We start from the raw sequence: 27,220 nt of genomic DNA, 5'->3' as shown, positions 1-27,220 counted from the left end.
TGGTTCACACATTTCAAGTGTACAAATCAATGTTTTTTTAACATATTCACAGAGCTGGATGACTGAACTTGGGTCCACGCACATGCTGTGCAGTCAAACCAATCTACTGACACCATGTTGTGGTGAAAGAAAATACAGCATTTATTTGCAAGGTGCCAAGCAAGGAGAACAGACAATTCGTGTTCAAAACACAAGATCCCCTGTAGCTCTCAGGGAGGGGTTCCAAAAGGCAAGATTTGGGGTGAGGGCTGCAGGGTGCATGGCTCTCTTCTGATTGGTTGTTGGGGAGGTAACGAGTGCTGTCTTGGGAGTCTTAACCATCAACCTTCTGCTTCCAACTGGTCCAGGGTCTATGTGCTTGTGATCTGCAGGTAGTCAGCATCCTTCCTCCAGGTGGGGTGGTGGTGGGGGTCCTAGTTTCTGCAGGACAATTCAAAGATATGCATCAGATTGTTATACACCCTTGAGGAGGGGCTAGGACTCTGTTTTACTGCTAAACTACTGTCATGTTTCTTGTTTAACTGCTTTTCCGTTGTTTTTGCATTTCCTCACTTCCTTAATTAGTGATTGATGCACCTACTCCGTGGAACTCAGAAGAAGGCCTAGGAGACTAAAGTCTTTCTCCTACAAACAAGAAATGGGGGATATAGAGGGTTTTTTTGTACCTGGGAGGGCCCCACAGGGTTCTGCTTAGCTTCACAACCATCACCCAAAATCAAACTTAGAACATTTTAATCACCCTACCCACCCCGCCTAAGAATTCTCATATCCATTAACAGTCACTCCCCATTCCCCACCCCCAGCAGAGGAAGAACCTAAAGCTCTATTCATAATTAAGGAAACTGAGGCCAGAAGATGAGTTCAGGGTTAGAATCTAGCTGAGAAGAACCACAAGGCTTCCTCTAGGGAAGAATTTGAGATACAGATAGACAGCTACCCCTTTCAGTTACACTATTTTTTTTCAAGTGTCAAAATAAGAATTAATAGCCCCAAGAATTTTTCCATCTGTCAATAAACCCCATGGCTATCCTAACTGTGTAATTGCACTGCTGGATATTTGCTTTTTCTACTCTCGATCATCAGCATGTTACAGCCTTCTACTTAAGCATCCTGCTCGTTTCCCATTGGACATATATACAAAGTGCCCTTCTCAGGGAGTGAGGAGCTATCCAAGTCAACAGCAATAGCTTTTTACCCACACACCTAGGGTTTAGCTCAGAATGTGGATGTCAGTGAGAAAACCATGATATTAATTGTTCAGAATGGCTTCCACAATATCCCCACTCGGAAGAGACAAACCAATTGGTTTTATTTACATTCTTCAGAAAGGACAACGTGAAATGCCAAGATAAATTATGTCATGGGATATGTGGTTTCTTGGTTGGAAAAAAACAAAGCAAAACACAAGAAGGTGGAGATTTCCTTTCTAATTATGCGTGCCCCTAAGATGCTGGTTATTTTAGACTTTTAGTACTTTTACTTACTAACGTGACTTCAAACACAGCCCTCAGCAGCCAACCTCAAACTTCTAGCCCCATAAATTTTAAGCATTTTCGCTGTGCAGTTTGAAGATGCCCACCCACACTACTGTCTTATAAAACAAATAAAAACAAGTAAGTACAATTTTTCTGGGGTGGTGGGGTTTCCCATAAAAGAAAGCGTGATGGGAGACTAGTTACAAGAGTTCGAAAACACTGTTCACGACTCAGTGGGGTGGGGTAGATGCTGGCTTGCAATATAGAGTAATAAACCCAGAATTGCCTATGGTTTGATGGCTGAATATGGTCCCCTGCTAGGGTCAAATTCCTACTAGTGAGATAGACTTGTAGCCACTTGCTTGGACTTTACTTTGCAGTGTGAGGATATTCCCGTCCTAAAATCTGGAACTGGCCCAATAGTACTTCCTGAATCAAAAGTCAGAGCGCCGTCAAAGTTGCTGTTGTAATCCTGCCCCGATTCACGCCCCTTCTGGCTTGACAAGCCAGTCCACACCCATATTTCTAGCTCTTCAGGTCCAAGAATAGAACCATAGACATACACCACCTTCACCATAGGAAAAAGACAGGAACGTTACAAAGGCGTGCACCTCTGCCCAATCGTGTACCTCTCCCGCAGCCAAAACAAAGGCAGACCTTGTCTATTTTTGACAGAGGTAGTCAAAAAGGATAATCCAGTATTTACACACAGATGATGTTTCTGCTTCTCTGTGATGTAAGTATCTATTAGTAATAAAATAAGAAGGTACCATTAACAGCATTAATTGGGTTTCAGGTGAACTCATTGAAATACAGAATCTTAAAGGGACAGACAGACTCAGGTCACCAAGGAGAAGCAGGAAGTACCAGGAATCATAATTTCTTCCCCTCAGTTTAAGGTGGAGGCTTCTTTTCCAACTCCCTTTCCTTTGCCCAATGCCATCACCAATTTCTGAATCACTTAAAATTCCAAAGCACCTTTGACTCACTTATCCCTTTAGTCATCAATTTCTAGGTATTTTTTCCTTGAAAAGTCTCAACATCTTCCCGTCCTCAGCCCTCAGGCAGGGCAGGTCCTGATCATCATAACTCTTACCCTAGGCTCCTCTCCATCCCGTCATCTGCTGGCTACCTCCATGCCAGAGTTCCCTGAAATGCCATCTGCACTGAGTCATTCTTCAGCACCAGCACATAGAATGGATGGCAGCCCCCTGGCACTTCCAACATCTGTCTATAATCCACTCCTGGGTTTTTGAGGTCCTTCATAAATGAGATGCCTCCACTAGGCTTTCAACTGCTGGGTGACAAGGCTGGTCTTGCTGGTCCCTCATTGTAACACAAAGTCAGCAGGGAGAAAATTCCAGCCAAATAAACCAACAGCCAACAAACCTTGAAGCCCACGGAGCAGATCATATCACTCATTTGATTATAATGACTGAACAGAGATGTTAATGTGTGGCACGGATGCTTTGCTTTTGTGCAGGTGGGAAAGCACAGAATGGCCATTTTGAGAGGTCAGTGTTTTGCCTGGTCTTGTAAGCTCTTAAGAACCTTCCTGAGTACAGAACAATAAAACATAATTGTTTCATGAATACTTATAAAAAGCATAGACTCAGAGGAAGTGAAGTCAAACATTTCTTAAAGTTGACTGCAGTTTTATGATTTATAGGAAAAATATATATTTGGTCTTCATCCACAGTTCCTGGTTCACAGATCCTAAAACCCTTGGACTTTTCTAGAACCAGACTCACAGATGTAGAGAAGGAACTAGTGGTTACCAGTGGGGAAAAGGAAGGGGAAAGGGCAGGATGGAGGTGGAGGATTAAGAGGTACAAGCTGTCAGGTATAAAATAAGCTACAAGGATGTATTGTACAGCATGGGGAATATAGCCAATATTTTATAATAACTATAAATGGAACATAACCTTTAGAAATTATGAATCACTATATTGTATACCTGTAACATATAATATTGTACATCAACTATACTTTAATTTAAAAATATGATATTGTAAAATAAATACATAAAGTTCAAAAAAAAAAACAAACCCTTGGACTTTTCTGAGCGATAAGAGCAATGTGATATTTGGCCTTTAGTCCTCAGTTCTTGAAAATGCTTCAGGGAATGTGACTTTTGGATCCTACTCAAGGGTGGGGCTGATTGCTAGGAGCCCCTGAACACGTGTTTAGAAGGCTGGAACTTTCAGTCCCACCTCCCACCCCACCCCACCCCACCCCACCCCACCTACACTTCTGGGGAGGGTGGAGGGGGCTTGAGGTTGAATGGATTGCCTTTGGCCAATGATTTAGTCAATCATGACTATGTAATGAAGTCTCCATAAAACCCCCCAAAGGACAGCTTCTTGAGTTTTTGGAGGGCTTTCACATTTCAGGGAGTCAGAACATTTCCACGTGCCCCTGAGCTAAGCCCCAAGCTCTTCAAGGACAGAAGCTCCTTTGTTCTGGACCTCACCCTGGGTGTCTCTTCTGGCTGTTGACTCATCCTTTTATAATAAATCGGTAATCTAGCAAGTAAAATGTTTCTCTGAGTTTTGGAAGCCTTTCTAGGAAATCAATCGAACCCAAGGAGGGGGTCATGGGAAACTGATTTATAGTCAGTCAGTCAGAAGCACAGGTAACAGCCTGGACTTGCTCCTGGCCTCTGCAGTGGAGGGCGGTCTTGTGGGGCTGGGCCCTCAGCCTGTGGCATTTGATGCTATCTCCAGCGAGATAGTGCCAGAATTGAATTGAATTGTAAGATGTCCTGCTGGCTTGTTGGTGCGGGGGAAGCCTCCAGGAACACACGTTAGAATTGGGTCCAGGAACCCTTTTCATTTACTGTACATAGTTTGAGGTTCTGATAAATACCCTGTCAGACAAAAGCACGTTGTTTTTTTTTGATCACGTACTTACACACAAATCAGATACACTATAAATAGGGCCACCTGAAAATATAAAAATAAAAGGACATGTAACTTTAGGCAAGTCACTTGATATTTCTGGGCCTCAGATTCCTTGTCTGTAAAGTAAGGCGACTGCACAAACCGGATGACCTCTGAGTTCCCTTCAGTTCTGACACTATTTTGTTCTGTATGCTGGAAAACCACCCTCTGCTCCTTAAATCAGCAAGTTTATTAGTTTGAGCATTTCTTTTTAAGAGCGCACAGGCCAGTAAGCTCTCATCTCCAGTGTATTTCTGTGGAAGCTTCAGAGGACTAGAAGCCTTTTTTATTTTGATAAGGAAGGAGTCTCTTTTTGTTTTTTGTTTTTTTTAGCACCACCATCTTACCAACCAACCATTATATCATTTTAATAAGACATTTTAAGAACAAAAATTTAATCTCTGGATAAAAGATAATCTGTGTGTTTAATACATTTCATTTATTAAAAAATAATTTACTGCAGCCTCCTTAATTTTCTCATTTCACTACAGACTGATATTTGTTGTTATCCTGACATCTCTTTTTTCCCTCTGCGTGACCTAGGGTATAATAAATCCAGCTTCCCCATTTGCAACCTAGGGGTGTGAGTAAATCCACCATTTTATCATCCATAAATATAAGATCTGAACTTTCAGCATTGGAAGCTATCTTAACTAGAAGTACAAAAAAGATGCACACACCCCAGTGTCCATAGCCAAGATATGGAACAACCCAAATGCATTCTGCACTCTGCAAGGAGACTGAGAAACATGAACGTGGTCAAGTGTATGCATTTGGTATAATACAGATAAAATACCTGATTTCTACATTAAAACAATTTTTAACTGAAGTATAGTTGATTTACAATGTTGTGTTTCTATGTTTTAAAATTGTCTCTCAATTTTCAAAGCTTAATGCAACTATCTCCCCTTCTAGAAATTCTTCCTCTCCCCTCCAGACAGAAGCAATGTGCCCTCTTTTGAACTTCCTCAGTCTCATTTGACCCTATTTTATGGCACTTTCCAGTTTTTTCCATCTTTGTGTTATGGCAAAATATGTAACAATCATATTTCTTCTACTCAGTTGTAAAGTCCTTTGTGACAGGAACGATGTCTTTCGACATCATGTGTAGCCAGGCACACTGAGCAGAGTGTCCTACAGGAAATGGAGCCTCAGCAAACTGAGGGAAGAACAAAGCAAGAGAAGAAAAAAGAAGGCTGTTACTTAAAGGAGAGGACTTCCTACCTGGAGAAGTCCTTTAAGGGAGGATTCAAGAGAAAGTGAAGCGGAAGCAAAAAGAGAGTGGGGTTAAAAAGACAACTGAAGAATGAAAAGGATAATGTCTAAACAAACAAAGGGCAGGAAAAGGAGAGAGAGGGATGTGCCTGGGAACAAGTCGTCTTTCTGGGGGATGCTTTGCTTCATATTTCTTTCTCCCACCTGTTGCTTTTCAAGTCTGCTTGCTGAACGTGGTTACTCACTACCAGAAAGAAGTCAGAGCGAGGCGTGTACATGCAATAAGCACAGGCAGCCTTAAACTCTGAAAGCCAAGTCAGTTCCGTCCCTAGACTATGAGCACTGTCCCTCTGAGAGCAGTCAGCTGACTGGCTCAGAAACTTCTCTCCATTGCAAATGAGCAGATCTGTTCCTACAACTAAATCACTGGAACATATTGTTCAGCCAAATCATTTTTACTTCAAATGAGTCTAGGCGAGTCTAGGATGTCGCCAGGGCTCACCAGGCCAGGCTGCTCTTCACCCGGGGAGCTGTCCTGATGAATTAACTTAGCCTGAGTCAGCAGGGGCACTGGGCAGAACCCTCTGTCTCTGGTTAGATGATAAGAGGCCACATCACGCACATACTGCCTGGTCCACCATCCGTCCCAACTCAGAGCTTACTTTCATTTGATGCTAACTTGGTTTCCACCACGGAGCCCCCATTAGCTAAGGTCTGGCTCCCCACGACTAGACTGTCTTCGCAGAGCCAGCACCTCAAACTCCAGTCGTCCAAAACAGAATCCTTCCACGCATCCAGACTGCTTTTCTTTCTGATTCCTAAACCCTTGATAAACATCTATCTCCCAGGTCAGGAAGCCTCACAGAGCTTCCCCAAAGGCTGTTTCTCTGCCGAGCCTAATCAGAAGCCAGGACCTGCACCCATCTTTGCTGCAAACTCCAGGAATGAAGCCAGAGTTCCTCTCCTTAGCCAAAGGTTGCCAAGAAAGCCAAAGTTAAGCCAAGGAAAACTTAATCACTTTTCCTAGGAAAGATTTGATAGCCACTCCCATGGCACAGGAAACATTCGTTCACTATTGAAAAAAATACATGGTTTATGTGTTCAAAAGGGACATAAGGGGTGGGGGTGGGGCTTCCAGGCCCTGTTTCCAGGGCAAAGCTTATCAGAGTTCACCACTCCCCCTCCTCTGGCCCGACCTTCACTCCAGAGGTATACAACGCTCAGGGAACAACTGCGCTGATCCTGGGACTCTGACCAAAGAATGATTACTTTAAATTTTCTTACATCTTTTTTTTTTAAACCGATTAGTCATAAAGGTTTAGAATATTTCCTCCCTCTTCCTCAAACCTGCAAGCTCTATATTCTATCCCTTTCTTTCCATTCGCTTCCCATTGTCCTGGTTTAGATCCTCTCAACTGGTTAACTAGTCTTGGCTCTCTCTCTGCCCTCAAAATGGAGTGGCTGTGGTTCAGGTGGTCAAGGTGGAGTTAGGATGAGATTTCAGACACATTGTGTTGTTGGGAACTTAAATCTTCTCAGCTGTATCAGACTTGGGGATGCCACCAGCCATTCTCAAAGCAGTGTCTTTTGTCAACTGCAACCTTATGGTTTCAAGGTCTTCTCTTATATAATTACTAAATTTTTTAAGATAGTAAAATTGCTTTAAAGTAGATTTTACCAAAAAAAAAGGAGATATATGTGTAGTGGCCAGTAGCGCCTGTTTTTTATATATATATGTATCAGAAGTTAAAATCTACTTAGATAAAATTAGGCAACTGGCTACCTAGCTACAACAAGTCTCCCCGGAAGTATAAGGTCCAGACTTGTTTCTGAGACTTATTCTCCCGAATTCCTCAGGGAATGAAATCTATTTTCCCAAGGTTTATTCAAGTTTGGGTTGTCACTCCTCCTCCTACTTCTAATTGGGTCTGTTGCAACAAAACTGTGGACCAAAGACTAAAATCTTAATCATCCAAGACTCAGAACTCAGGAATATTTCCAACTCTGTCCATTCCCCAGATCGAGGCAGGACTATGCCCCATTTCTGCAGAAAGCAGTCAGTGGTTGTCACCCTATTCCCTCAAAGATTTGGAGAAGGTTAAAACAGGAGCAGGGACTGAAACCAAGTACCCCTAAAATCGAGCTTCCCTGCTGAATTTATGATTAACCTCTCTATCCAAAACTTAGTTCTCTTTCTTATTCCACCCCCTGCTCCCCTCAGGATTGAAACCAAGCATCAAAGAAAAGGATGAATTGAAACCTAGCAAACCCCTGTGAGGTCCTCCCAAGTACGAAAGCCCTTCCATGCCCCCCGTTTCTTATTTGTAGGAAAGAGGCTTTAGTCACCTAGGCCTTTCCTGAGTTCCAAAGAGCAGATTCAAGCTAATTAGGGGATTCAGATTTACTAATCAAAGAACTGAATGAATGTGGAAAAAAGGAAAAGTAGTCAAGACACAGTAGTTCAAGGATAAAATGAAGTTCTAGTTCCTTCTCAAGAGATATACATAGCAATCTGACACGTAACTTTGACCTGTTCCGCAAGAACTAAGACCACTCCCCCCATACACAGGTGGAGGATGGTGACTACATGCTGACTACAAGCACAGAGTCCCCGGATAGGCTGGAAGGTTGATGATTAAAATTCCTGAAATATCACTCTGTTACCTCCCCACCAACCAATCAGAAGAAAGCCACGTACCCTGCAAACCTCACCCCAAATGTTGCCTTTGAAGGCCATTGGGGAGCTCAGGTCTTTTGAGCATGAGCTTCCCCTTGCTCGGCACCTGCAGTAAACGCTGTGCTTTCCTTCACCACAACCTGGTGTCAGTAAACTGGCTTTGCTGCGCCACGGGTGAGTGGACTCAAGTTTGGTTTGGTAACAAAACTACTCTGTGTAATATCACAATGGTGGATACAGGTTATATAGTTGTCCAAATCCACAGAATGTACAACATCAAGAAGGAACCCTAACATAAACTATGGACTTCGGGGTTTAATAATGTATTAATGTTGGTTCATCAATTGCAACAAATGGACCACTGTGGTGGGGATGTTGGTATTGGGAGAGGCTGTGCATATGTGGTACAGAGAGTATATAGGAATGCTCTGTACCCGCCTCTCAATTTTGCTGTGAACCTGAAACTACTCTAAAAAATAGTCTATTAAAAAACAAAAGAAAAAAACCCTTAGCTATCTTTCAAGGCTCACATAAAATGACACCTGCTACCCAGGCCTTCCTTGATTTTCACTACCTGAAATGCCTTCTCCCTACTCCGTGTGCTCATGGCACTTCCACACACCTTCCCTGGAGCACGCACCTGTTACTTTGTATTACAGTAACATGTACACATCCTATTTGCTCTTCCAAACCACGAACTCCATAATGTCAAAGAAAGTATCGCTGATTTTTATATACTTTCCAATGCCCAACACATTTCCTTACATAAAATTCCTGAATAAACTATTTGTTAAATCCATCAATATCCTAGTTTAGTCAACAACTTTTCATATAGGTAAATAGCTTCCACTTCAACCTACAGATGTTTTGAATTTGGGTAGATTTTGCCAGGAATTATGTTACTCATTTCTTTTGTAATCATACTCTCAGTCCCCAGGTTAATCTGTACAGAGATGAACTTTAACAATAAATCCAGGTGAGTTCAATTCCAGGTAACTATAGTGCCTAACTGGCATTTTACCAACTCTTTCATATTTCCCTGTGAGTTAGGAGAGGAAAGGAAACCAGATGGGTAAGGAACATATTCAAGGTCTCGGCAAATGAGGGCTGAGATGAGATTTAGAACTTTGCAAGGTTGAGGGAAGGCACTGTGCTGAGGTCCGCAGTGTGCTGGCTCTCTGAGCAGCTGATGAGTCATCCACGAAGGTGCTGACTGGTGGACAATGAGATTCGGCCAGCGTCTCACACATGATGCTGGACAAAGGTATCTTGTGAGTGGGATGACTGTCCCACCAGTGTGGTATGTTCTGGGTGACTTCTGGCCAGGCAGTCGGGGGAATTGGGGGTTACCTGGTCTTCACCCACTGAAGGTCTTCAGGGGACACATTTACTCACCTGTCTGAGTCTCACTGCATCTCCAGAGAATGACAACAGTGGATTTAGGGAACTGTGATCCCCTTTCTAGCTCTAATGCTGTGACCTGCAGCAAGTTCTTCACTCAGTAAGACATTTTGAGTGAGTGACTTTGTTGCGACCCTGGGAAGTAAAAAGGGAGGGCAAAACAAATACAGCTGAAAAAAAAAAAAACCAAAGTGAGGAACAGAATAGGGAAGAAATAAAATGAAACCAATTCATGGAGAGTCTGGGGAATTGGGCTATAAAATCTGATCTTGACAGAGGAGAGGGGAAGTGGGCAGAGGCTGTTGGACTTCAGACTTTGACAAAACCTCCCTTATCTCATCTGATCCTCAGAGTAAGTATCCTGAGAGCTGTGAGATACCAGGACCTTGTACAGGTTCATCTACAGCTTAATGAAATATTGCAGAATCCCCAACAACAAGGTCCTTGCTACACATCCTGAGCGGCAATAGATTCTAGGCTCCCTTCTGGACCATTAGGCTCCTATAGTTTGTCCTGGTTTCCTGGCTGGTGGTAGCTTCACACTGCATCTTCCCAGATTCCAGAAAGATAAAGAACCTAAAGTGAGAAAAATAAACTGTTTGCTAGGTTGCTAACTTGAAGTTCACTGTTTCTTCCTACTTCCCTCACATGGGAGCATCAGGTGATGAAAGTGTTGCTTTTGAAAGGTAAGTTAGGCAGCCATTTGTAAGATGGACAAGCACTGGAGCCGGAAATGTAACCATGTAGGAGCTGTGGCAATTCATGAGGGCCAGGGAAGGCAGAGTAAAGAGCAAGGATTTGGTCTTTGTGATAAATTTATTCCAGGAGGTGAAGAAAATATCATATTGAGATTCCATTGTTACCTACAGAGCATTTACTGTATTTCTGGTTATATACTTGGATGCTTTCATATGCCCATTTAATTTGGTCTTCAGACCAACCCTACAGATAAATTTTATAAGAGATGTTGAAGGATTTGCTGTGGCCCATGGCTAGGATATGGTAGAGCAGAATTTGAATCTAGGCGTCTTAATTCCCAGATCCATCTTCTCTTCATAACATAACGGACCTAGAGAAGTGGCATTTACAGAAATGGCACGGTTGGGAGGAATGGCCCACAGAAGGGAAGTAGGCTGGGTTTGATTTTGAATATGAGCTGTGGTGGAACATCTAGCTGGAGATGTTCTGTACTGACCTGGTTCACAGTCTTGTTTTCCATCCTGCCTCACATAAATGCAGCCACTCCATAGAGCCTGGGCCCACCCCCCGCCCCCAACCCCTGGCTGACACTAGATTCTGCCCTCTCAGGCAACTGCTCCACCCAGTACCCTACTTGCTGCCTACGACTTCCCAGCCTCCCAGGTCTGTGACTCTCTCATTCCCATTACATATGCCTTTGACTTTTTGGAAACATTGGCCCCTTGGTATTTTTATTTTATTCCACTCTTTTATTCTTCCAGCTTTCTCCATCTCCCCAAATGACTCCAGACTCCTTGGCTGATCATTCGGGTCCTGCTCTTACCAGCACCTTTTATTCCCTGGCACCCATCCCTCTGTAACATCTCAAACAACACCTGGAGCCTGGCTCAGTGTTACAATCTGTCTTGTTGCTTATTTGATTACCAGAGAAAAATTTCTCAGTCTTGCAGACAACAGTTTCAAATCCATGGTCTCCAACCTCACCTGGATCCTCAACACCCACCTCAATCCGTTCCCGGCCTGGGTTCCCTCTCTACTGCCTTCTATATTGTGGAAAAAACCTTAAGATCGTGGTGGACGCTCACCCCATCACCGTCCCGTCTGTAGGTGCATCAGCATCCACTCCCATCCTTACACATTTCCTCCCACAGGAGGGGTTGGGCTGTCCCTTCTAATCCCTTCTACCCTAGGCCAGGCTCCATCCTTCTCTGCTCCGTCAGGACTTTGCTCCTGCACAACCCTGCATGCCATCTCTCTTCTTCTGCTGACTCCTCTCTTGCAGCTTCTAAACGGGCTCCGACCTCTCCTCTTTGACCTCCCTTGACCTCACAGTCCCCTTAGCCCTTGCTCAACTTCTTCCTGCTTTCCCAAACTGCTCAAGAGTCACCTTCTACTTCCTCACCTTACACGTGTTCCTTAACCCACTGCAACCTGGCTTTCGCTTCCAACCAGCGTGCAAAACCATGTACCGAAGATCTTAAAGCCTCTCCTAATTGTGAGATACAATTCTTACCTTCCTGCTCTATTTTTTTAAATTGTGGTAAAATACACATAACTTGAAGTGTACTGTCCTAACCATTTTTAAGTGTATAGTGCAGTACTGTTAAGTATATTCACATTGATGTGCTGCCATCTTGCCAAACGGAAACTGTACCCAATAAACAACTCCCCACTCCCCTCAGCCATTCTACTTTCTGTTTCGTTGACTATGATGACCCTAGATACCTCATATAAACAGAATCATGTAGTATTTGTCTTATTTGTGCATGGCTTATTTCACTTAGTATAATGTCCTCAGGTTCATCCACGCCTTAGCATGTGTCAGAACTTCCTTCCTTTGGGGCTGACTCATATACCATTGTATGGATAGGTCACTTTTTTTTTAATCCATTCATCTGTTGATGAACATTTCAGTTACTTCCACCTTAGACTATTGTGTGCTATGAATAGACGTATACAGATATCTCTTTGAGATCCTGCTTTCAATTCTTCTGGATACCCAGAAGTGGGATTGCTGAATCAGATCATCTGCTCCATTTTTTTTAAAACTGAAGCTTAGTTGATTTACAATGTTGTGTTAGTTTCATAGCATAGTGACTCAGCTTTATATATATATATATATTTATATATTCTTTTTCGTTATAGGTTATTACAAGATATTGAATGTAGTTCCCTGTGCTATTCAGTAGGACTTCATTGTTTATCTATTTTATATATAGTAGTTAGTATCTGCTAATCCCAAACTCCTCCTTTATTCCCACTCCCTTTTTCCCTTTTGGTAACGGTAAGTTTGCTTTCTATGTCTGTGAGTCTCTTTCTGCTCTGTTTTTAAAAGTCTATAATTTCCTCCTGCTCGAAACTCTCTGCTACACTGTTTCCATGAGACACTGTCCTCGTTCTCACTCCCAGTTCTCTTTGTACTCTTCCTTCTCCATCTCCTTTCTGGCTCTCCCTCTGCTTGCCCTAGGGGTCTGCACCAGTCAGAGTCCAATCAGAAAAACAGACGCTTCCTTTCACAGAGAGGATATCTGATGCTGAGAGTTGGTTATGCAGACAGTGAAAAGTTAAAAGAATATGAAGGGCAATGTCAAGGTGGCTCAGATCAGTAACTGCAGGAAGCCACGCCCACCCCCGGGGCTAGGAAGCAAAGGAAGAGGTGAGGTGAACCCTCCTCACTGTTGGGGCTCACAGCCCAAAATATGCCAGAATGGCATATTGATTGATTTGAATTAAAGTTACTTAAGAAACGACCTATGAAAGAGGGACACTCTGACCCTCCTCTCTGTCTCCTTAGAAGCAGGAAATGAATTTCCTGTGTGAAAGATGCACTCCCTGCATCTGGAGTTAGAAGGGACACCCTTATTGCCAGAGCTGGCCATCCAGGCGAGAAGCCTGTATAAACAAAGCTTCTTACTTCTTTAATTTGCTTCCCCAAATCCAAACTCTGTTTAGGTTCTTCGCTGATCAAGCACCAAAAGCCTAAGTGTCATTGCCCAGTCAATTCTTCGGAAATATACGGTTTCTTTGCCTAAAAAGTATAGAAGTGCTTTGGCTACTTCTCAGATCCCATTTCTATGTGTAAATTAAATCTTTTTTTTTTCTTTCTTCTTGTTAAACTGTCTTGTGTCAGTTTACTTACTGGGCCAGCCAAAAAAAAAACCTCAAGATGGGGAGGGGGAAAATTTCCCCTCCCCAATACCACTCAGGGGTGACCAGAAGTTCTCAGAGAGCCCCTTCATAGCTGGTACCTGGAACCTCCCCTGGGTGCTCAGCTGGCGGATGCTGGCGGCTGTGAGGGAGGTTCCTTGGCTGGTACTAGCAGTGAATGAAGAACCTCAAGACAGGCACTGTGGCTGTCTTCTGTGACTTGAGTGACAATGATAAGGGTCAGAAGCAGGAAGAAAGTCCATTCTGCCCTCTTCATGCCTTCCCATCTTCCTTTAGTGGCTCTGATTGGCGGAAGCCAGCAGAAATCCAGCTGGTAAGGGAGGCTGGGGAAGACAGTGTGCAAACCCCAGGCATAGCCTGAAGGAGCAGCGTTACACAGGTGAGCAGCCTGGGGCTCTAGCCTGGGTCCACTTCTCTCGTTAAACACATTCTTCAGGAGTGGTCTCTGGTTTTTAGGAGTAAACTCTTTCAGTGACATCGAAGTCCACCCAACCTATCTGGACCTCTCTACTGAACTTCAGATGCATTTTTTTTCCGGTTGCCTGCTAGGCATCTCCACCCTAGTGGCCTTTGAATTAAACAGGCTACAAACTGGACTTGTCATCTTCCTTCCTCAGCTGCTTCTAATCCTGTGTCCTCTGTCTCAGCTGGTGGCCTCACCTAAGCCAATTAGCTAATCCAGCAGCTGGGTGTGGGAGAGGTTCCTCCTCACTTTACTGGCTTCCTCACCTCCCAGCTGTCTCTCCAGTCCCCCTTTCCCCTCCGTTCCATCACTGCACCACTGCCCCAGTTCAGATCTATGTTCAGATCCCCCTGTACATTCAATGACCTCCTCAGTGTTCTTTGGGCTTTCTTCTTGCACCCCTCCCCAACCCTTCAACTCACACAGCTGTCTGAGGGATCTTTTCAAAATAAAAAAGTCAAAATTCAAAGTTCGTGTCTCTCCCTCGCTTAAATAAAACCCTCAGGAGCTCCCCATTGTCCTCCCCTCACCTGGCCCCGTCTCCTCTCCGGCATCTCTTGCCCCTCTCCGCTTTGTTCCCACTCCAGCAATTCAAAATTGCTATTTCTTACATTCTCTTTCCTCTGCCTAGAAAACCTTTCCTCCTCCACACCCACTCTGAGCTAATCCTATGCATCCTTTAAAACTCAGAGTAGATGCCTCCTCCCCAAATCTTCCCTAACACTCGGATAAAAGATACTCCAGTCACCAGGTATGCTAGAGGCAAGGCGTGAAAAGTATCTCCAACGGTCCAGCCACCGGTCTCCATCACTATGCTCCATTACCACGGTCAGAGCCGCAGCCACCATGGGCTCCCTAGTGGCCCAGTCCTGCTGCCTGTCCACATGCCACTCCACCCCCAACATCCCAACGGTGCTAGACCGGTGTTCCTTTACCTTCTTGTAAAAGCAGCTTTTCCTATGAGGTTTTCTACCTCCACCTCCTCCTTACCATTGAAATCCAACCATCAGGCCCTAGAGTTTCTCCCTCTTACACATGTCTCAAATCTGTTCACTTCTCCCCGTCTACCGCCCCCCAAGACGAAGTCATCCTTAGCTTTCTAGTAGATTTCAATAGGCTCTCTCCTCACTGGCTCCTGCCTCCCTCCAATCTCTCATCCCCCTGTAACCAAAATGACCTTTTCTGAATGGAAATCTGATCTTGTCAACTACCTGTTTGAAAACTGTTGGATGATTGCTCTTTAAGATAAAGGCTAAATTATTTAACGACAAGGCCCTGCAAATCATCTTGTTTCTGTCCCTCACACCTCATCATCTTAGGATCAAATAGTCCTTTATCAAAATCTTCCTTTGCGTCATCATGCACCCTGAATTCTCTTCCTTCACTTTGCCCATTTCCTACTCAGCTTCAGACCTCAGCTCAAGTGTCATTCCCTCAGGAAAGCCTTCGCTGATTCCTAAGCCAGATTAGCGCTCCCTGTTAAACACTGTCTGGCACTTTGTGTTTCTCTCTTTGTAAAAGAACTCATCTCCATTATAAAATTGTATGACTCGTTTAATGTCTGTTTTTTTCACTTAGATCCACGAAGGCAAGGACCAGGCCTGTCTTGCTCACTTGTGCAGTCTTGGTGCCTGGCTTAATACCTGGCACGTATTAGGTCCTTGCTGCCATTGGTTGAATGAATGTTAATTAATGTTTGAATTAAAATGCATGACTTTTCCTTTAATTTTGTCCCTACATGAGATGATGGCTGTTCACTAAACTTACTGAGGTTATCATTTCCTGAGGTAAGTCCAATCATTATACTTATACAGGGCTGTGTGTCAGTTACATCTCAATAAAACTGGAAGGAAAATTAAGTTAGTGAGTTTCCTCAGCCCTATTGCAGATGGTATAGGTGTCTCTCTCTTCTCTGTTATACATGGCGACACATTTCTGTTATTGCACTGATGTAATTACCTGCCGATGTGTCTGCTACCCACCTGTCCTCACTCTTCTGTCCTTCACCTGCTGCCCCTTCCACCACCAAAAACCTCCCTGAGGGCAGGGACTCTCAAATGTCTGTTTGAAGCCAAGCAGGTGCTCAAAAAATGTTTACTGAATGAATGGAGCCTCTTGAGAGAAAAAGAACGGAATAAAACACAGCATAGGACCCACATTTGTGAGTCATTTCAATGGATTCCATTTAGGATTGAACCCTGGGGCTCACCCTTCCTGATGGGGCAGGAGGAAGAGGAGATGGCAAAGCTGAGGCTGGAGATCCCGAGGAGAATTGTGCCAGGGATGCCAAAAAAAAAGAATTTCAAGAAGGGAGGTAAAAACAACAAGTTTATACTGTATAGCACAGGGCACTATATTCAATATCTTGTAGTAACTTATGGTTAAACAGAATATGAAAATGAATATATGTATGTGCCTATGTGACTGAAGTATCTTGCTGTACACCAGAAATTGACACAATGTTGTAAACTGACTATATTTCAATAAAAAGATATTAAAAAAATAAAAGAAGAAAGAAAGTAAAGAACGTTGGACCAAATTTTGCTGAAAAACACAAGGATGTTGAGGACTGAAAAAAGTTTTGAATTCTACTGACAAAGAGGAAGTTTTGCACACTTGTTAAAACCACTGTGGAGCTGGAAGCCAGGCTGTAGGAGGCGAAGGGGAGGTTCCCAGGGCTGTGTGCTGAAAGGGCTTGGCAGCTGGGAGGTGAGTCAAGGTCCCTTATCTGCATAGAGTAAAAAGAGTTTCAGAACATTCCTTCTCACATTTTCTTCTTACTTCCCCTTTCTGCCCTAACAAGGACAACAGGGGCTGGATTCATGCTGGAAGAGCTGTATTTCCCTTTTCTCAGTGTTGACATAATGTCCTGAATGTTATTTTCGCAACTGGCATGAAAGAAATTTCTTTTCCTTCCCCAAACTTACACAAAGACTGCCATTGCTTTTTATGCCTATTCAGAAAATGTGAATGAAATCTAAAAACATAAACAAGGCATTTTTCTTCACAAAAGGAGCTAAAAAAATACATCTTTCTAATAAGGAAAAAAAGTTGTAAAATGCTTTTTAAAAAGTCTTCATGGGTGGCTTTCAGACACGTATTGCGGAGCAATTACTCCAAGCGTTAGAATGTCAGCAATAAATCACTTTCTTAATATGTCTAACAATGGGTGCCCCTGGCACAGGGGAGAAATGAACAAATTCCTCTTAACAAGGAACAGAAGATGACTAACAGACATTTCCTAAATTATAGACCTTGGAGGTTGGGAAATTTGGCCACTTTTCAACTTGAAATCGACCTCTGTAGTGCTAAGCAGGTAAGCCCGCACTTGTGTCGTCATGCCAAGTCACCTGAGTCCCAAGCTATGGGAAAGCCCAGGTAACGTTGTTCCAAACAACGCCCAACAAATTAAAATGAAGTAGAATTTACTGAAAGTCACAAAAGATCTGTTGACAGAGAATAGCTCCGCGTGACCTTGAAATTAGAGCTCTGACAAAAGAAGTTGCTATAGGAAATTATTTTCCAGTATCACAAACTGAACCCATAAATTGCTAACACGTAGGAGGAGGTTCTTAGCTGAACTTGGATAAACATCGCCTAGTACAGGGGGTTCTTAACCACAGGTTGTATGTGAACTTGGACTGAGAGAAATATATTTTCAGTAATCTCTAACTGGATGTTAGCATTTTCATCAATTATGGTTGTAGGCAACAAACAGCTGGGATTAACAGAAATCAGGGATTTTTCATATCACCTTCCATTTTTGTAGATCCTAGATAGTATCATTTATACTCATCATTACTCATTATTAGACCCATCATTAGATTTTTTTAATGTATTGTAAAGTAGAATTATGTATTTTTATACCGGAAATCTGAGATTTTAAAATATTTTGATAACTTTGTTTCATTTTAATTGGATTCTTTGGTTATTCTGTGTATTTTGTTTTATGCATTTAAAAAACCATTCTGAGGGGTCTATAGCCTACACCAGACTGTCAAGGGTGTCCATTGCACAAAAACAATTAAGAACCCCCTGATCTGGTATTTTACGAACTTATGGTTCATCCTTTCTAGTTGAAGGCACAAAGCTATTGTGAAGGAAAAGCCCAGCTGGGCTAACAAGCTAAGTCACAAATCTAAGTGCAACAAGTGTCGGATTACTGATCTGAGTTCTGCTGGGCTAACTCATAAATCTGAAGTTTAGTGTCAGTCTATTGGGCTAACGAGCTCAGTCACAAATCTAAGTGTGATAAGTGTCGGTTTACTGATATAAGTTCTGCCGGGCTAACTTGTAAATCTAAAGTTTAGTGTCAGTTTACTGGGCTAACAAGCTAACTCGTAAATCCAAGCTCAACAAGTGTCAGTAATGTGATCTGTTCCGAATTGATAAGCTTCAGTGTACTGATTCCTTGCCTTTTGTTGTTTGAGCCTTATTGGCTAATAGCCCATACTAGTAATTAACCCTATAAAACCTCATGTGCACGTCTTGGAGGTGCTCAGAGCTTCGGAGCAGAAGCCCCTCTGAGCCCGCCGGCGTAATAAATCTGAGTACTCCAACCCTCCGAGTGGTGCTTGTTTCTTGGCTGGCCTGTCATTTCCGTAACACTATGAACAACAGGTTCTCTTTGCACCGTCTGGTGCCCTTAATAAGTTAGAAGCCAGGTATAATTTTTGCAAGGTCATATTGTTTAGGACTAATCATTTATTCTATGTTGTTCTGTGCAATTTAACTTTGGTTCAAGTGTATGAAAGGAAAGATATTCTACTCCCCTTTAGATGCCTGTTAAAACAGAATACTCCCAATTAATTGCCAGAGCTGGTGCAGACCCCATCATGAACCACCTGAATTGAATTAAACTTCCGGGGAGGTCCTGGGGTGCCCCAGACATTCCTGAGGTAACCAATGGCCATGAAAAGAACACCTGGAACCCAGGAGTGCAGCTTGGTGTGAGAGATGATTCACTTTGGGAAACATTTCAGAATGCTAGCAAGTCTAAAGTCAAACAGCACTGGGCAGGGAGGCACACCAGCTTTCCTTTGTGGTTAGACCACATCTTGTTGATGTAAAAAATATGAAATATTTAACCTAACAATGTCAGGGCTGTTTTTAGTGTTCAGCTAATCCACATACCAAGAACCCACCATTTATTGCTCAGTAGGAAAATACGTTGAATTAACAAATCCATGTATCTATCCACATTCCCTTGAACTACTATATCTACTGTAGCTACTCTCTTGGCCAGAGAAATCTTGAATACTTTATAGAAAAATGTCCCTGTACTGCCCCCAAGAGATAGAGTCTTCAGAGGTAGCTTTTCATCCAATGTAGTCAGAGAACCACAAAGCCTGCTGGGCCTAGTAAGGGCCCATATACAGAGCTAAGCTCAAGAATCCAGGAACATTATTTGGATGATCAAGGCAAACATTCCTGGGATTTTGTTCCCAGGCATCATTCAGAGGCTTTGCATCCATTCTATTTAGAGCAAACATTCCATCTGGTGCCTCATTCGTAATTACACTTCTAGTGAATTAACAATAAAATTGCACAGCTATGGTTTAAGCATAACATTTTCAGTGTGAGAAGGAAAGAACTACTGTGTTTGCCTTGGCACAGGACCTTTTTGAAGGTACAGAAAGTATCAAGGGCTTCTTTTTATCCCATATCTAGAGAGAAAAATTCATTCACCGCAGCATTTCACAGAACTTCAGGATCCTCTATGCTTCTCAAGTGCTAATGTGCATGAAACCACCTGAACATGTTGGATTCTGATGCTGTAGGTCTAGAGTGGGGACCTAGATCTCACTTTTCTAACAAGCCCCTAGGTGACACCAATGTTCCTAGAGTCCTCTCTTAAGAGCTTAGAGATAAAGATGGAGTTAGGATTTAGAACAAGTAACATGAAGCAGCCTATGGCTCAGGAAAATCTTAGGGGCAGCCTTAGCAAGACGGAATCACTTTCAATCACTAAAAGAAAGAGGTCATTTCCACAATGGCAGGACGGTAGTAAGTTTTTGCCTTACTCTCTCCAGGTTACTTGAAAGTCCTAGAGAAAAATCAAGTGTGATACAATATTATCCGTAAACATCAAAGTGCTGTTTTTCCTTGTGGGGTAAAGGTTCTTCTGTTATTGATAAGCCTGTGATAGAAATCTCTTTGTTCTTCGTAAAAATTTCTAGAACTTTCCTTAAAATATTTTGGTAATGAAGACACTGCTTATTATGGTATTAGTTTACCCTTTCAGGCAGCCTGCTAAGTTATATTTATTTTGATTATATAAAGCTTTGTTAGTACTTTTTGTTTTTGAAGGTAATTATCGTCATTAGCACTTCATTGTATTTTGGGAAAAACAAAAACATTATTGTTTCTTTAATGATAGTACTTACCTACACCAAGTGTTTTTATGTCTCACTTCCAGATTAGGCTGACAGGAGGTTTGTTTCTGCAGAATGTCTAGCGTAAATGCCTTTAGGTACACTGTTTACTTTCTTTTCTGCTTTTAAAGAGTTTGAATTTTTAATGGCCCTAATTTATTGAAGGACAATTCCCGGTGGCACAGCCAGCATTCATTATTAATCTTTCCTATTCTAAGGCAAATGGTTTCGTGTAAACCTAAACATATGATTAGCAGTCTATCTGCTTTTGCTATAGATGGTGAGTCAACCTAAAACCAACAATCCTGCTCATGGATACTCTCATGACAAACAGAATGACCCTTCAGAATTCTCTGAAACCTCAATAATATGGATTTCCCTCAAGGAAACACATTGTGCTGTTTGGATTAAATCAGGATGCCCTATTTTCATGGTAATTGATACAAAAGTTTTTCCAAGCATCTTCTTTCATCTTGAGAAAGGTGGGCAAATGGGTACCCATTTTGAGACAACTAGCTTCACACCACTAAACTCTGCCTACTAAAGACTTTTACAGGGAAGTCCTATAGCCAGGTGTGCACCCAGCAGCTGGCCTCTTTATGGCTCCTCCCACTTCACAGGTGAACTGGCCAAACCAAAGACCAACCCAGAGACAGCAGCCTCAACTCCCAGCAGCGCAGGACCCATACAAGCTGATCCATACCCATGTCCTTCTCTATTTGTGCAGTGACCAAGCCCGAAACCTATTTCCTCCTCCTAGTTTCCTGTTGATTTGGGCCCCAGCACCTGGTTTTCCCTAATCAACTTGCCTTGTAATCCATCCTTCCAGGAAGAGCTTGTGCCTCATTTCCAGGCTCAGGGACACAGGATGGAGTAGAGAAGCAAGAGGAGCTCTCTTGCTGGAAGATGCCTGTTCTAGAGGTATACTACAAAATTCAAGTCTAGTCTGATCCAGATGCTGTGATAGTAATGTTGATGGAAACAGTGTTTGGAAACAATCCATAACAGGAAGAGAAAAGAGCTCTGTTTGAGCCAAGCTGAGGACTATATCCTAGAGGCACAGATTCAAGAAGCACTGGAATTGTGTTCTACCCAGACTACAAAGTGGGGCAGGCTTATAAAAGCAAAACTGGCAAAATTCCTAGGCTGTTTGTCAATAATTAGGATTGAAGCTGGCAAGAAGTTAGAGTGCTTATTAAGCAAGGATTGGTTGAAGTTAAAGATGGTTGCATAGTTACAGGGGAGACTTTGAGACCACAAGGTTGCAGCTGGCAGCTGCTAGCAGATGTTTTGAGAACAAGGTGGTGCCCTTAAGTCTGATTATAGTTCAGAAATTCGAGTTCTTAGTCATACAGGCACGTGTCAGAAACCACATCCATAATGGCCATTTGGGATGCTTGGACCACAGTTATCCCATTTTGATTTTTTAAATGCATTCTTTTCTTTAATGGTTAAAGATGTACAATGCATGTTTAATAGGCCACAAATTAGGCTGTTCTAGTTGGCATAAGGTTTAAGTTAAATCATGTTGAAGCCAGAATGACTTTCCCACACCTCTATGTGAAAATTTTTCTCATCAGCAACCAGAAGGAAATATTTTTTAAAAGCTCTGCGTTGTATTTAGATCTAGAAAATAGTGGAAGCAGTTTTAATTTTGTTTACATTTATTATAAACTTCTTCAGGAGGGAAGTCAAATTATAATTGCTGTTGCAAAAACAAAGACTGCTGGGGTTTTTATATTTTGGAAAACCTAGGGAAGCAGGCAAATAATTTTAAAGTGTTTCTTTTCTTTTCTTTTCTTTTTAACATTTTTTATTGAGTTATAGTCGTTTTACAATGTTGTGTCAAATTCCAGTGTAGAGCACAATTTTTCAGTTATACATGAACATACATATACTCATTGTCACATTTTTTTTTCACTGTGAGCTACAACAAGGTTTTGTATATATTTCCCTGTGCTATACCATATAATCTTGTTTATCTATTCTACATATGCCTGTCGGTATATACAAATTTTGAACTCCCAGTCTATCCCTTCCTAACCACCTCCCTTAAAGAGTTTATTTTGAGTTAACATCTCAATATATGATGTCATAAATATAATTAATAAAATAAAAAAGTAATCACTTCTTTTGAACTACTACTATGCTTTGAGCTTATTCTTCATACCTTTATAATAAAACGTTCAATTATACACCAAAGTATTTAGTATAACAAGCCCCCTTAAAGCACCCAGCCTTAAAAAGGTGACATTCTGCCAAATCTTGTTTCAGCTATTCCCATTTTTTCCCCTAGAGTATTGTAAAGCACAATCAAGACATCACGCTTATTTCACTTCATCTGTAAATGTACTTAATAACACACTGCTTTTTGAATCTACCCAGATGAATAAATGCCGTCTCCATATTACGATGCAGACACCCTAAGGGCAAGCACGGTGTCTTTTTTCATTCCCATTTCCCGAATAGCTTGTCTCAGTAGAAAATTTTATACAAAAAAAAACTACGCTCTGAGGATTTCTTAATCAATGCATGGCCTCAGACAGTGGTTCTTAAACTTAAGCGTGTATCTAGATCACCTGGAGGGCTTGTCAAAACAGATTGCTTGGCCCCAACTACAGTTTCGGATTCAGTGCGTCCGGGGTGGGGCCCAAGTATTTGCATGTCTAACGCGTTTCCAGGTAATGATGATGATGATGACGAAATGATGAACCAGAATCACACTTTGAGAATTTTCATTAGAACAAAAAGATGTCAACATTCTAAACTTGCCCATTAATTATTCAAACATTAATCATATGGAAGGACTTAGGAGGAATACAGGGAGAAATAACTTTTATAAATCCCTACTCTCATGGAGATTATACTGTCTGAGCAGCGCATAAAAGAGAAATACAAACATGGGAACTATTAAGAAACAGACGCTGGAATCTCATGTCAGAAGATTCTTATTTAATTGGTATAGGTAGGCAGCAGTTTTTTTTAAGCTTCGAGGTAATTCCAATGTGTATATATGTAGTATAATACCAGGACTCACTGAAGAGGCGATCAGAATTTGTCCGAGTTACGAAGTGGATTTTTCTAGATAGTTTAAGTGGAGAGAGCCTTCTCATTTTCCAGGTTGGGGGTTGGGGGTTGGGGAGGAGGGTCATCAGGTTCCAAATGCTCTTTCTGGTCTTTCCAAACATTGAATTTCACGTAAAGATACTCAGAAGTATTCAGAGTGTATATAGCACAGTTTGTACCTCTCTCCCACTTATTAGTGGTACCCTCGGACGAATCAACCTGTAAGTTCTCAGTCTGTAAAATGGTGATAATAATTATACCTACATCACAGTGTTAAGACAATTAAATGATTTTAATCTATACAGAAGGACCCTTAGAGCGAAGCTTAGCATGTAAGTGCTCAGTGAAGGACAATGATTATTTATTGAACATCATCTACATGCTGGGCAGGGAACTTGAATCAGAATGCTTCGTTTGCATTTGTATCCTTTTAATTTTACAAAGCTCTAGCTTATTTTTCATCACATTTCCTCCTTTTAATGCCCTTTGATATGAGTAAGGAAAGTTTAATTTTGCCCACCTGACAGAAGAAAGATACTGAGTGGTATTTCAAGAGTGTGAGAGATAGTACCAGAATTGAGTATTTGAAACTCCCAAAGTGTGCTCTTTACAAAAAAAAAAAAAAAAGAGTTGAAAACTGAAGAATTTGTTCAGATAATTTGCAACCCTGTCCACACATATGTACATGTTCATAGAAATCTCAACGATCTTACTTCTCTCATTCCCAGATTATCCACAAATGGGATGTCTAATCCATTCATCATCCGTTCATCTACTTGGAGTCGTATTTCTAGTCAAGGAGTGTTAGAAATATGAGGTTCTAACTCCATGTACTGAAGAGAACCCTGCATTTAGGGGAGGTTCTTTCATTCTCCTAAACAATATCCAGAAAGTGGAAAACATAAAGCCAGTTGGAACAAGAAAGTCCTCTTCTCCAACACACACGTATACTGGAAAAGTTCATATAGCAATTAGCATGTTCCTTTCATGTCACAGGTACTTGGTGACATAGTACATATATTACATTCTGGATCTAAACAATGAAAATCATAGGAAAAAGACAAATGTAATTGGAAAACATGAGTAATCGTTAATAGAGACCTAAAACCTCAAACCTTCCAAAGTTTCCCTCTGCTCGTTTCTATAGGCAAGGACCACACCAAAGGATACAAATCCTGGATTAAACAAAGTGGTCATTACTATGCAACCAGAGGTGAGTTTTCTGTATGATTGAAAACAGATGTGTGGAAAATCATTCCAACACTTTAAACACAATAATCTTCTTAAGCTTTGAAAAATGCTGTGCTCTTTTGAATTTACCTTTTAATCTCTTCAACATTCTTGCTTGTATTGAGCTATTTCATTTGTAAATGGTGCTATTTTGATTCAGCAAGAGTTACAGTGAGACACCAAGATGTCTCAGTTCATGTTTAAAAAGCCAAGCACAGTCACAGACTACATCCCTACATCTCTAGAAATAATGTGAGTGTACAGACAAATTTCAAGTATAGAATTATTTTTAAATGAATTTAAAGGTGCAATATCTAATATAGTAGGTTAGGGGCACACAAAATCAAAGCAGAATTATTATCATTACTAATACAAGAGTAAAGTAATACCTTTGGATCTAATAACCTCAATTTGACCTAATAGGAATTAAAAGTTATTCTAAAGAAAGAAGTGTGAATTTAGACATTATAACAGGAAACAAAATTTTTGTGCATTTTAACAGTAACTGTTAGAAATTATTTCGAGCCCCAAATAACAGAAAACCCTAATTGGGTTGATTTATACAAACAGAGGCTTATTTCACAAAGCAAGAAATATGGTGGTAGGAATCAAGGCTAAATGTGTCTCAATAACACTACTGGGGACCCAGATTCTTCCTTCCTGCCAATACTTTTAGGGTGTAGGGTCTTCATCCTCTTTTTTTGTCATCTATGTCCTAAAGATGGGTGCCAGGTCTCTAAAAATTTCTGGCAAGAAGAAGTGGGATGAAAAAGCCAAAGGTACATGCCAGGTGAGTCTTTTTTAAAAAGCCTCTCCTTCTTTAAAAAAAAAAGCGTTTTCCAAAGTGCCACCCAACAGCTTCCATGTGTGACTCCAACAGGGTCCCCTTAGACCAGCACTATCCAACTGAAATATAATGCAAGCCACAAAAGGGAGCTGCATATATAAATTTAAACTTTATATAGCTGTGTTAAAAAAGTAAAAAGAATGAGACAAAATAGATTTAAATCATGTATTTCATTTAACCCAAAATATTGACATGTGATCAATAGTTTAAAAATTGAGATATTTCATCTTTTTTTGCACTGTTCTGGAACTTAGTGTGTATCTCAACTTAGACTAGCTCTATTTCAAGTGCTCAATAGCCACATATCACTGTACTGGATAGGATGCCTCAACCCAATCACCAAAGTGACTAAGGAGAAAAAGTGAATTGGGGTGGACCAGTGAACAGCAGTGTCTGCCTTCTTGACATTAACAGATATTTCACTTAATGAGAAATGAATTGACCTTGATTTAACCAAAGTCATGATAGTTCTCTACAACCCTTGAATCTGGGATTATTCTACTGTAGGACAAACTGTCTTTCAAAGACAAAATAATTTTACCTCTACTAATGAAGCATTTATAGTAACACTTGCAATTTAAATTTTTTCTCTCATTCAGCTTGCTGCATCTTGACAATTTCTGGCAAGCAGAGTTATTTTAGGTCATGCTTGTTTATAGTCCCCCTTTCATAGTGGTGGTTACTATTACAGCCATACACATCATTTATCCTCTAACTGCTGTTTCCCAAACATGCTTCACGCCCCAGTGCTCAGAGTGGCACAGTTGTGCAAATTTTACATAATTGTCAAAGTGTTTAGGAGGGGACAATTCACTTTTCTCTATTGCTGCTCAACTTTCTCTATCCTACCTACATTTCCATCACTTAAATTTTTCTCATTCCATCTGCCTTGCCTCGTTTTTATCCTTTACATCTTTATTTTAAAATTATTCTTACCATACTTTAAAGCACACAAATTCGACTACAGGAAAGTTTTGGTGATAACTTTTTCTGAAATAGGAAGAAATATCTGCAATATCATAACTTTGGGTGGGTATAGGTGTTAAGATAAGGTCCTTCTGCTTTCAAGATGACAATTCAGCGTTCCAGTTTTTTTCTCAGAGGGAACACTGAGTGTATCTATATATGGCTACTGTTACAGGAGGGATCATGAGTACATTCCCTGCGGGCCAATAAGTGTGCCAGCAACCATAGGGAGTAGCCAAGAATTCGGCAGAAGAGCGACTCTTAAGACAAACAAAAGTAGCTCAAGAACAGCGTTCCTAAACTGCGGAGGCTTCTTATTTCCTGGGTCCTCTTTCTTCTGCTTCTCCATTCTCCTTGCCTGCGTCCAGCCCTCAAACCTCTCCTATCCTCTCCCTGCCTCCACTGACTGTTCAGGACTGACCCAAACTCCCAGCCTCCCTCTGGCCTCCTCGGGTTCGTACACTGGTACCCGCCAACATCCCCCATCCCACCCAACCACGGCCGCGCCCGCGCCTGCGCAGAGCCTCTTCTCGCGCGAACGCGCTGCCATCATCCCCGACCTGCTCGCCAGCCGCGGGGATGCGAGGTCAGCGGTAGCCTGTTGCAGCTCTTTTCGTGGAGCGACGGTTGTCGTCTGTATCTCCGAACGCCTCCCACTCTACGCAGCCCCGCTAGTATTCCTCGGGATCCGGCCCAT

The 27,220-nt window shown here is 41.8% G+C and overlaps 1 long non-coding RNA gene across 1 annotated transcript; it reads right to left on the bottom strand.

The window, feature by feature from the left end:
• Window positions 1-117: 117 nt before the first annotated feature.
• Window positions 118-27,220, bottom strand: LOC140690456 (uncharacterized). The gene is made up of 3 exons (XR_012065728.1): window positions 27,084-27,220; window positions 9,705-9,880; window positions 118-420 (listed from the first exon to the last, which is right to left on the bottom strand). It is a non-coding gene; the product is annotated as an uncharacterized lncRNA (long non-coding RNA).

The sequence above is a fragment of the Vicugna pacos genome, chromosome 30 (genome assembly GCF_048564905.1).
Source record: "Vicugna pacos chromosome 30, VicPac4, whole genome shotgun sequence".
NCBI lineage: Eukaryota > Metazoa > Chordata > Mammalia > Artiodactyla > Camelidae > Vicugna > Vicugna pacos.
The sequence above is the reverse complement of the archived record's forward strand: the minus strand, read 5'-3'. Positions and strand labels throughout refer to the sequence as shown.